The sequence below is a fragment of the Balaenoptera acutorostrata genome, chromosome 20 (assembly GCF_949987535.1).
Source record: "Balaenoptera acutorostrata chromosome 20, mBalAcu1.1, whole genome shotgun sequence".
In the NCBI taxonomy this organism is placed as follows: Eukaryota; Metazoa; Chordata; class Mammalia; order Artiodactyla; family Balaenopteridae; genus Balaenoptera; species Balaenoptera acutorostrata.
In genome coordinates, this window is record NC_080083.1 from 49,506,205 (window position 1) to 49,517,060 (window position 10,856).

Consider the following 10,856-nt stretch of genomic DNA (forward strand, 5'->3'; position numbering starts at 1 on the left):
CTACCTCCAGAAACCTTCACATGAGTCACTCAACAGCCTCCCGTCTACCTCTCAGAGACCTTCCACAATGCAACAGCAGCACAAGCAGGGAGATTCACTCCTTATTTCATAAGATCTGAGCCCTGGGAGACATCCCGCATCAAATCTAACTTCTCCAGGTGTATGAGCTGCCAAAACCTAATCTTACAGGAAGACAATGAACCCCAAGAAGCAGTTCTTCCTTCTACATAATCAAACTCCTTTTCTCTAAAATGTACTGAGTTTGGGACCTACATGTGAACTGTGCTGTTGCATTTGTTGCCCAAATTAGTTGGTGCTGGATTTTATCCTACCATAGAGATTGAACAGTGTACCTCCAGGGTTTACAAAACCATCAATGTGGCTACATAGAGCTATTTAACTGAAAATTAACTAAAATGAAAACTTCAGTTTCTCAGTTGCACTAGCCACCTTTCAAGTATTTGATAGTCACATGCGGCTAGTGGCCACCATATTGACGGCACAGATGTAGAGGTGTTGCTACAGGGTTCTTTGCTGTTTGATTTGAATTTCCCCTTCAAAAAAAAATACACAAAAGTTTAACATATGGAGACTTTCAACATATTAACTGTGTTCCCCTCAATTTTATAAGTGAATGCTATAATCTGAATTTAAATTAGCATGCACCACAAAAATAGTGCTTTTTAGTTAGTTTCATAGTTTGGGCTTTGTGTATATTTTATTTGCCAGGAATGTTAAAGATAACCTTGTGATTCCTTGTGAGGAAGAAAGGGACCATGATTTTACAAGCCAATGTGGCCAGAGACTGTCTTACTCTTTTTACATACACCCTACACATTGCCCAATATAGTTGATATTCTCAGTAAATACACAGATTAATTGGTAATCTAATTTTGTGCCTACTTTTCATAATCAAGTCTATAAGGGGCTTGCAAGAAATGTTCATTTCAGATTTGGAATTTCAACTACTAACACCAGTCCTGTAATGATGCAGCATGCAGGAATTTTTTCTCTCGGACCATATCTACCATGTGATTTTATATCCCAAAGATACATTTATATTGTGACAGAAAATCCACCAACAATGCTTCATATGTGAAACTATCCTGGAACAAGATTAGCAAAATGTTGGTAATTACTGAGTGACAGAAACACGAGGCTCGTTATGTTATTTTTTACTTTCGTGTATTCAAAATTTTTTTCCAGAATAATAGATCTTTTTTTAAAAAAGGGCTAATGCAATTATATACAAATTCAATCAGTTCTAACAAATATTCTGTAGGGTAATTATAAACTTTGATATGGCTGGGTTCATAGTATTTTACCAAACCTCCCAAGCCAGGTCAAGAACTAACAAAGCCGGTGACTTGTTTTATGAAATTCTCCTCCTGTGTGATCCCGAGGTGGGGTGGTTGTGAGAAAGCACCACACCGTGTCTCTTCAGGTGGGTTCTTCGTTCAGCAACTCGGAGCCGGCATGCTTGATCACCTGATAATAAGGCCACTGGCCTCTGCCTCCTCTTATCAGAAAAAAAGGCTAAAAATCCACTTCCCACAGCCCGACACTAAAGCGGACACCTGCAGACAGAGGAACAATGCTTCCGGCCCAGGTGAGCCCTGCACCCACTGCAGAGGCTCCAGCGCAAGCACTGCCCAGGTGCCGGCTGATGGTTAGCACGTTACAGGCTGTCCCACACCGAGCCACAGCAGGATGCCTCCAGTGGACTCCAGTGGACGTGCACAGGAGCCATTTCAGTCCTACCTACCACCCTGTGGTTACTTTGCACACAGAATGATGGGAAATGTGGACCCAGAACAGAAGCTCATCCCCTCCAGGCCAAGTTTCCCACTGCCTGTGAGTCAGCAAACCCTTGTAAGAAATTCCCAAGGTGCCTCAAGCAGTGTCCGGCTCTGAGCCCCAGCCCCTCCCCTCTGCTCTGTGATGCACCTGCCTCGCCCATCTTCAGCCCCTCCTCTCAGGCCCTCCTCGCCGCCCCCTCCTCCCCTGAAGCCACACTTGCCACACGCTGCTCCCTCCCTTGAGGTGCTCTTCCCAACACTCCCAGTTGCTGGCTCCCTCCCTTTATTCTTTCTCAGGGCCTGTTCTTTTTCCTCAGAGGAAGGAGACTTCGCACTTATCACAATTTAATATATACAATGCACACGTCTGTTGACTTGTTAATTGTCTAGACTACGAAATGTGCTATGTGCCGGCAGGGAACACATCTGTTTTGCTCCCCATTGGATTTCCAATGCCAAGCACAATGCTTGGCTCCAGCAGACGCTCAGGTACTTGTTTAATGAGTGATAATCACTGTTTAGTCAGTCCTTTCAGCAGAAAGACTTTTAAATTTTATATTTCAAGCCCCAAATGATAAACAGAACCATCTTGAGGAACACTGCCTAAAAGACAACATTAGGTGTAAGAAAGGACTTAAAATTGAGTAAGAGAACAGGCCAGCTTATGTCAGCTTTAAGTAACAAACGTGAAATGGAACCCTTATGAAATGCATACTGTGATTCTGAAAGGTTATTTGCGGGAGCAATCCAAGGGGTGGGTTTAAATCTCAAATCCTAAATAAGGTGGTGACTGAAGAGGGCTCCTCTTGCCCAGTTCCATTCTCAACTGTTAGGATAAGCCGGGGAGGGGCTCAGTGGGTTAGTTCCAATCATCTTCTTGGGGTAAAGCCCTTAGAACCAATCTTCCAAGCAAACCCAACAGACAAAGGTTACCTGGTTATTTCAAAGCCCACCCTGTTCCCCACCCCACCAGCTTCCTCACAGAAAGGTCAGATCCTTCTCTCAACAGTCCCACCTATGCTCACAGTGACCTGGCCTGTGGTTTTGTTCACCAAAGAAAAACCAAAGAGGACTTAAGTCTTCTGCAACTCCCATAGAGTTCGTCCTTAGCTTTAACAAAGTTCTCCCAATACGCAGCAGATGTTCTGAATGAGAACTCAGAATTTAAACAGGGGTCAGTACACAATAAAAGACTAGGAATGCATGACCCCAAAGCAGAGGGAAATCTCACTTTTTAAACTGGGAAAACTTCCAGGGCACATGGCTTGAGAAGATTCCAAAATGAGGCAGGGTGCATCTGAAACAACCACAGAACTCATATTGGGGAGCAACATAAGCTTGAGTTCTAGTCCCAGCTATAAGCCCTTGTCCTTGCTGTGTGATCTTGGACAAGTTACTTAACTTCTCTGAACCTCAGTTACCTCATCTTAAAATAAGATTGAGACTAGTCTCTACTACTCATAGGATGATGTGAGGTTTAGAAGTAGGAACAGTGCACACAGTAATTCTCCATAAATGATGGTTACTCATATTGTTATCAACTACCCATTCTTTTCTCTTTACAAAAGCACGAGCACAAACATCCACCTGAGACTTCAGGAGTCATTTCCTTTCAACCATTTAATTTCTCAGATCCTTAGATTCATAAACTCACATAATCTATGACACTGTATTGGAGGGAGTTGGGGGAGGAGACTAAGAAATCAAGTCCTCATTTTGGAAGAGACCCTCAAGATCCAGAGTGGGGAAATGATGTGCCCAAGACACACATAATAACAGGATAAACCCCCAGGGCTGGAAACAGGTCTCTTAATACCAACTGCAGTGCTCTCTCTACCTCACTCAGAAACCCAGGGTTTCTGTGCTTTCATGACCTCCTAGCATCCCTCTGATGAATGGTACCTCACAGACACTTCACACAATGCAATTAAGCATTACAAGGAGTTTGGCAAGAGGCAACACGGAATCTTGCATAGAACCTTGAGGTGCTTTAAAATTCACGTATAAGAGTATTCACATCAGCCTACGTTTCCAAACTTCTTATAACGATAGTTATTTTTAACTTGGGATTTAAAGTTGACAAAGAACTTAATGAACAGGCAGGACAAAGGGAGCTGTCTGTCCACGGCTGGTTAGCTCCTGAAGTTAATGCTTCACATGCGGACAAGAGTCAGCCAAAGGACAGAGCTTCACGCAAACTGAAAAACGTTCCTCCAGCCCACAGATCATGGATTACTGCCTGGGCTCCAAGTGGCAAATCTTACGAGATGCTCCCTAGCTTTTCCCCAGAGCCACCTACCAGTTAACCACATGTTCTGTCATCCGACAGGAGCCACTGTTACTGGGTGCTCACGCTGTGCCAGGCACACGAGTGACTTCATGTAATCCTCACAACTACCGATAAAGAATGTACTTCGGTGGTTCACATGACCTAGAACCCCACTGACTATGACACCACTATTTCACGTACAAAAAAGGAAGTCGCTGCCAACTACAACTTAAGACCTCATAGATTATAAGATACTTTTCAGAAATGTTAAGATGAGACAAACTGTACTGTCTTAGCGTTGTTGAAATGTGAATATTGTCCCATTTACAGATAAAGAAACTGAGGTACACAGAGAGAGAAAATAATTGCCCAAGGTCACGGAGCTGATAAGTGGAAGCATTGGGATACAGACCTGGTAAGTCTGGTCAACTTTTCATGGCAGTAAACTCAAATTTCCTGAGAGCCACATGAATTACCCAAAAACACACCTGGCAGAGAGGAAGGACACAATGGTGCTAACTCTTGTTCCACCACGAGCACATTAACTGCGGCAATTCTCTGAACATCTCTGAACCTGACCTTTCATGTGTCCAAGAAGGCACTGTGCTAGCCTATAATAAACCACCGTCCTTCTTCTGGGAAAAGCAATGTGGTACGATGGGAAAAGCACATTTGGAATCAGAAAGTCCTAGACTGAAATTCTTGTTCCAGAGAATTCCCTGGCGGTCCAGTGGTTAGGACTCTGTGCTTTCACTGCCGAGGGCCTGGGTTTAATCCCTGGTGGGGGAACTAAGATCCCACAAGCCGTGTGGTGTGGCCAAAAAAAAAAAAAAAAAAAAAAAAAATCTTGTTCCACTATCTAACCAGCTTATTGCCCTGGGCAAGTTACTGAACTGCTCTGAGCCTCTGTTTCCTCTCCTGTAAATTGAGGCTACCAGCATCTATCTCACTTAGAGGGCTACTCACGGATGGGAAAGGATATATACATACAAATAGAGAAAGCAGCACATGGCGGAGCTGGAATTCAACAAATGCTCTTTTCTACACTAGCCACCTTCTGCTTTGGGACAGAATCAAGGAACAAACAATTCCCTGTGACCTCAGCAATTCCCAAGTGGGACACTCAGGAGAGAATAAGGACCGGACAGGAGAAAGCAGACCCTGAGGGACACTCAGGCAAAGAAAATGAACTGGAAGCACCTGGAGGTCAGGGACAGTTGATGAACTTCCGAACTTCTCAATAAACTGACTGACAGCGGAAAGGGAAAAAAAGAGAGAACTGAACACTATCAAAAGACACTGGTCAACAGATATGAGGATGAAGAGATACCAAACCGGACACAGAAAACCAGTCTTGGAAGATTCAGTTTGATACCCAAAGTGATCTACAGCAGGAAGAATTTCCCCATTGTTCTGTTTTGTTCTTACTTAAGTAATATTCTGTGCATTTCTTCCCCTTCTTTCTTCAAGAGCTTCAGAAAATCCTCAGAAGAGCTTTGACTTGGAGGGAAGGTGAATCATATGGATGTAGAAACAAATTCTTGACCTGTTTTTTTCTCCATCATACCCATAATGCCTCAAAGTGTCTGGCACACAGCCAACTCTCAACAAAAATTAGTTGAGTGAATATTTTTTGACTACATGCCTTTTCACTTTGACCAAAACTGCAAAACATCCTATATATTTATTCTACCTAAAAGCCTAATAATCTTTCCTACTTCTTTTCCAGAAGCATTCTAAAACCATAATCTCTAATACACAAACGATACACTTGGCGAAAGCTATTTCTCCAGTCCTCTCACACGAAGACATTCTACCCTCTCTTCAAACCTCCAACAAGGTCCAGCCCCCTCAGCCCCACCAAACCCCTGCACTTTCTCTTCCCCCTCCTCTGTCCAGCCCTCGGGTGCCTTGGCAGTTGTCTCAATTACCACCATCATCTGAACTGAATCAGTTTGTTAATCTCCTTCCTCTCAGGCACAGCACCTTTCCTGGAGATAAATGTGCAGGCAGTTCACCCACAGTCCTCCATACACCCCCTACCCATCCCCATCCCAGCCTTCCCTGACACTCCCAGAGAGGCCCAGTGGGAAAAAAAAAAAAAAAACATATGGCAAAAATCCCACCCTACCCCCATTACCTCAGGAGGCTGCTTGTTTTCCATAAGTTTAGACCAATCACCAACTTTTAGAAGAATCTGAAAGAATCCCGAAATGATTTAAGGGTTGGGTAAGAGCTGATAGAAATGGCACTTTTGCTCTTTCAATACCTCCTAGAAGGTAAGCTTCACTGTGTCACTGAGCTCTAAACCCACAAACCTAGACTCCTGGGAATTCCCTGGCAGTCCAGTGGTTAGGACTCTGTGCATTCACTGCCCACGGCCCCGGTTCCAACCCTGGTCTGGGAACTAAGATCTCACAAGCTGTGCATCGAAAAAGAAAAACCCACAAAAACCTAGATTTTGCAAACACTCCCTATCCCAGAGTTCAAGGATCATTTGCCCCTCCGTTTTTCCTTGTTGGTTTCCATATAAAAGTCACTCATTGTTTCCCTTCCAGCTTACATCAGGCTCCTGAAAGGACTCCTTTAAATCCTTTGATGAAAACCGTCAAAACATGCGAAAGGCTGGTTCTTTTCAATTCCTGTGCAGAGCAGCCCTGGTGTCAAGACCTAGAGCTTCAAACATGAATATGGCACCACCCCTGTCTTCATGGAGCCCACGCTTTTCCTCCAACTCTGAAAAAGTATGCCCTCCCTGAGAAGCGTCTATTAAGACGTAGTGACAAAGTACTTCATAGCTTTGGAGGAAGAGCGAGGGTGGAAACAGACTTTGCCCTTACATTGGCTGCCCTGTAACCATAACAACCGATGGTTTAAGTAACCATCAACCCACCTAGGGGCTAAGTTTTCCAAAAACCATTTGCAAAAGGGGAAAACTCCCCTGCACCGACTCCCGCGTCAGCCGTGCCTTCTGGGCAGCGTGCGAGGCGCAGCTGAAGCCGACGGTTCAGTCCATCCCCGGTCCCACCGTTTCATTCGTGTGCTCGCCGGCAGCACAGCCTCCGCCGTCACACCCGAGCTCTGGGGCAGGGCACCTGGCATTAGGCCTCAGCCCAATGTCACTTGTTAACCTTCCAAACCCCCGGCTTTCGGGACGCCGCCGCCTCAGGTCTAAGGGACGCAAACCACCCACTGCCACCCACGATTTCCAGGAGCTAGAGAAAAACAACCCGAGGCGCAGAGAGCCTCTAAAAGATCCGCGTAAAAGTAACTGCGATTCTCGACTTCCAGGCATTTCGCAACGTGAGCGCTGGGGGCGGCAGGAACCCGGGGCCCCATTCACAAAATTACAAGCTGTTTTCCCTTAGTTTGCTTGTGGACGGTTCTCCCCGGACGGGGAAGAGCCCGGAGCCCGTGGACCGCAGGCTGCGGGGACCAGCCGGAGGGCACCTCCAGCGGGGTCAAGCCCAGACTGCCCCACACCGCCCCAAAGGAAAGAAGGGTGCGCCCGGGGGCGTCGCGGGTAGGCGTCCCTGTCAACTTAACCTAGACCGTGGTGACAGCGGGGCGGGGCCCTGGGTGGGCCGGACCCCTGCGCCCCGCCGCGCCAACGGCCGCCGGCCCCCGACCGTACCCCGGACCCTGAGGAGCCGGAGCCTTCTCGGCGGGCGCTCCCTCCACCGCCCCACCCGGCCCCGGGAGCGCTCACCCCGGATCCACTGGCTGCCTCATTGTACTGCGCCGGCGCCCGTGCTCCACGGCCGCCGCAGCTCCCGCTACGGCTCGGGATCCTGCCACCTTCCTGCCGCCAGCCCGCCCCCGGGCCACCGGCCGCCCCGCCCCGCCGGCGGACCCGCCCCGCACCCGCGGCCGCCGCCGCCAACCAGAGGGCGGCGGGGGCGGAGCAGGCCGCGCGCCAGGCCCGGCCAATCCAGCCCTCTTCAAGTGCGCCGAGGAGCGGCCGCGGAAATGGCCGGGCGATTGGTCAGGTCTGTTAAAGGGGCCGCCGCCCATGGGGCTGTGGAGAGGGGCGGCTGCGGGGTTACCAGGGAGAGCCTGGTGTGGGAGAGGTAAGAGCTTCTCTTCTCTCCCAGCCTGGCAGCAGCGCTCTCCCCAGCACTTTGCATTTATTAATTTCCTCTTCCTGCAGCCTAGCAACAAGTAGAGACAGAACCTGCCTCTGTCAGAAGGAGAAACTGAGTCTCCTAGAACCAAGGGTCTCCCCGCTCGACAAATTAACTCAGATTAGGGTTTAGCGGGCACTCAGGCAAATCTGTTCCCGTCCAGTCCCAGAAATTGGCTTACAAAGACACATTCTCAGCCTCACCCTGGAGGATCTTTTTAAACATTTTTAATAGACATTTCGTGTGTCTGGTATGGGACTGGGGAAAGTATGCATTTTTCAACGTCCCTCCCCTGAGGCGATTCTGCTGTAGGTGGTACAAGAGCCACACTCAGGCATGTATTTCAAGTCGATCATTGTAATGAAATCCAAATTCAACTGCCAAAAATAAAGAGAAACTTTTTTTTTTTAATCCTCAAAATCAGTAATACGGTTGGGAGACTTGCTAGTTGGGCTGGACGTCGCCTACTGAGAAACTCAGAACAGTTCCCTGAGTGGGTCATGCTGAGATCTGAGTTTGAAGGGCCCTGGGCTAGGATGAAGCAACAAGCCAGTCTTGTTTTCTGACTGGTGAGACAATGCTTAAATACTTCAATGGCAAACACACCCTTCCTCGTTGCCATCACCAGGCCCAGTCATAACCCCAGGAGGGTGCCTTGCCCTTCTGGAGCTTGGTTCCAAAGACATCAAGCCCTGCGCACCCTCCCAGACACATTCCTGTCCCCATCCCTGTGTCCCAGACACACATCTGACCCAGAAGTCACTGCCTCAGCTTGAAAGTCAGCCCCTTCCACCTAGACCCCTCCTACGAGGAACAAACTGACTCCAAAGAACAACCGTTTTTGTCGTTGTTGTTGTTTTGCTGTGATATCTGATAGGTGCTGTGTTTGCCAGGAGCAGCTCGACACACACATTCATCAGCCTCGTCAGGATTAAGCCTCTGGGTTGCAGATATCACTGCCTGGGATCACCATTTGCTTCACTTGGCCTTCCCAAAGGAAAAAGAATTCTTGTCTTAAATGGAGAGGGTTCCTTCCGGTCGTGGATATCTGGAAATGTGCAACAAAGGCAGTTAGCACTAGAGAAACAGCCCAAAGCTTGTCTCAGCCACCTCTTTTATTTTTTTTATTTTTATTTTTATTTATTTTTATTTTTTTTATTTTTTTAATCAGTCATCAATTTTATACACATCACTTTATACATGTCAATCCCAATCGCCCAATTCAGCACACCACCATCCCCACCCCACCGCAGTTTTCCCCCCTTGGTGTCCATACGTTTGTTTTCTACATCTGTGTCTCAACTTCTGCCCTGCAACCCGGTTCATCTGTACCATTTTTCTAGGTTCCACATATATTCAGCCACCTCTTAAAACCTCCACCTGGGCTAGGGGTGGGATGGGGAGTGAAGGGGAGTGCCTGGAGCTGCACCACCGCAAGGGTCCCCAGAAGCTGGCAGTGTGCATCTCAGAGTGCCCCCCAACCCTCCTTGCCCAGGCCAAGCCCTACATAAATATTAGATTAATTAATACAGTGTCAATCTTACCTGGAGGCCAATAAGATCTAGCATGAATCTTAGAAGAAGACTTTCTTTCTGAAAAGTGAAGAATTTGGATGCTTTGAAAAATAAATATACAATAACATAATAATATTAACATGTCCTACCTTTAAGAGGTTACTCTGGGCAAGACACTTTGTCAAGATCTTTGCACATATTAATTCATTGAAACCTTACAAGAACCCTGTGTGGTAGGTATGGTTGTTATTTTCTCCATTTTACGGATGCAGAAGCTGCAGCTCACGGAGGATTGGTAATGTGTCCAAGATCACAAGACTAGCTCAAGAGAGAGCCAGCATTCATGACCTCCTAACTGCCTGCTCCAGTGCCTGCCAAAATGCCCTTCCTTGCTGCCAGAAACAGGATGGCTAACTTCAAAAGGCAAAAGAAGCAAATATCACTGATCTTCACCAAAAGACAGTGCAATATAGCAGCACTGCCTTGGAGTTTAAGTTCCATTGCTCTAACTTACCACCTGCTTGATCTTGAACAAGACATATCATTAAATCCCTTTGAGCCTCTGAGTGCTTGTCTATAAAATGGGATAATAACAAATTCTGCCTCCTTGGGCTGGCATGAAAACCAAATCAAATAAAGAATATCCATAAATACATATGTACTTTGAACTTACAAATGACAAGAGTGATTTTAGAGCTTGGCATCTGTGACTCAGTATAGTCACCAATGACAAAGGCCTGGGATTGTGATGCTAAATTTAGATATCAAACAAGATTCCTTACTTTGTCCCCCAAATAGCTGATCTCTAGGTACAATATGTACAAAGTGAACTAAATCTTTTCTACCTACAGAAGAGATAAAAGTCATAGAAATTCAAACCCAAGTTATTACTCTGGCATCTGCCTCCCTCCCCGCCAACCATCACCCAAGTCTTTCTATCAACCCAGGCTCCAGCTTAAGCCTACAGGTTCCAGTATACTTGAATTATTCCCAATTATGGCGTTTCAAGATAATTCTTATTTTCTCATGAAACTTAAACTGAAAAAAAAAAAAAAAAAAGGCTGTACGATTTTTTACTTCAATTTTTTCTTTTTTTTGGCCGCACCACCCAGCATGTGGGATCTTAGTTCCCCGACCAGGGATCAAACTT

The 10,856-nt window shown here is 46.6% G+C and overlaps 1 protein-coding gene and 1 long non-coding RNA gene across 3 annotated transcripts in view; both read right to left on the minus strand.

Annotated features, from left to right (window-relative positions):
- Positions 1-7,922, minus strand: part of TEX2 (testis expressed 2) — a 110,332-nt gene extending 102,410 nt beyond the window's left edge. For both annotated transcript variants that reach the window (XM_057536980.1, XM_057536979.1), the window contains exon 1: positions 7,778-7,922. The gene's annotated coding sequence lies outside the window, so the exon portion shown is untranslated. The remainder of the gene's footprint in view (positions 1-7,777) is intronic.
- A 523-nt stretch (positions 7,923-8,445) lies between these two features.
- Positions 8,446-10,009, minus strand: LOC103015280 (uncharacterized). The gene is made up of 3 exons (XR_450463.2): positions 9,926-10,009; positions 9,737-9,784; positions 8,446-9,240 (listed from the first exon to the last, which is right to left on the minus strand). It is a non-coding gene; the product is annotated as an uncharacterized LOC103015280 (long non-coding RNA).
- Positions 10,010-10,856: the final 847 nt, after the last annotated feature.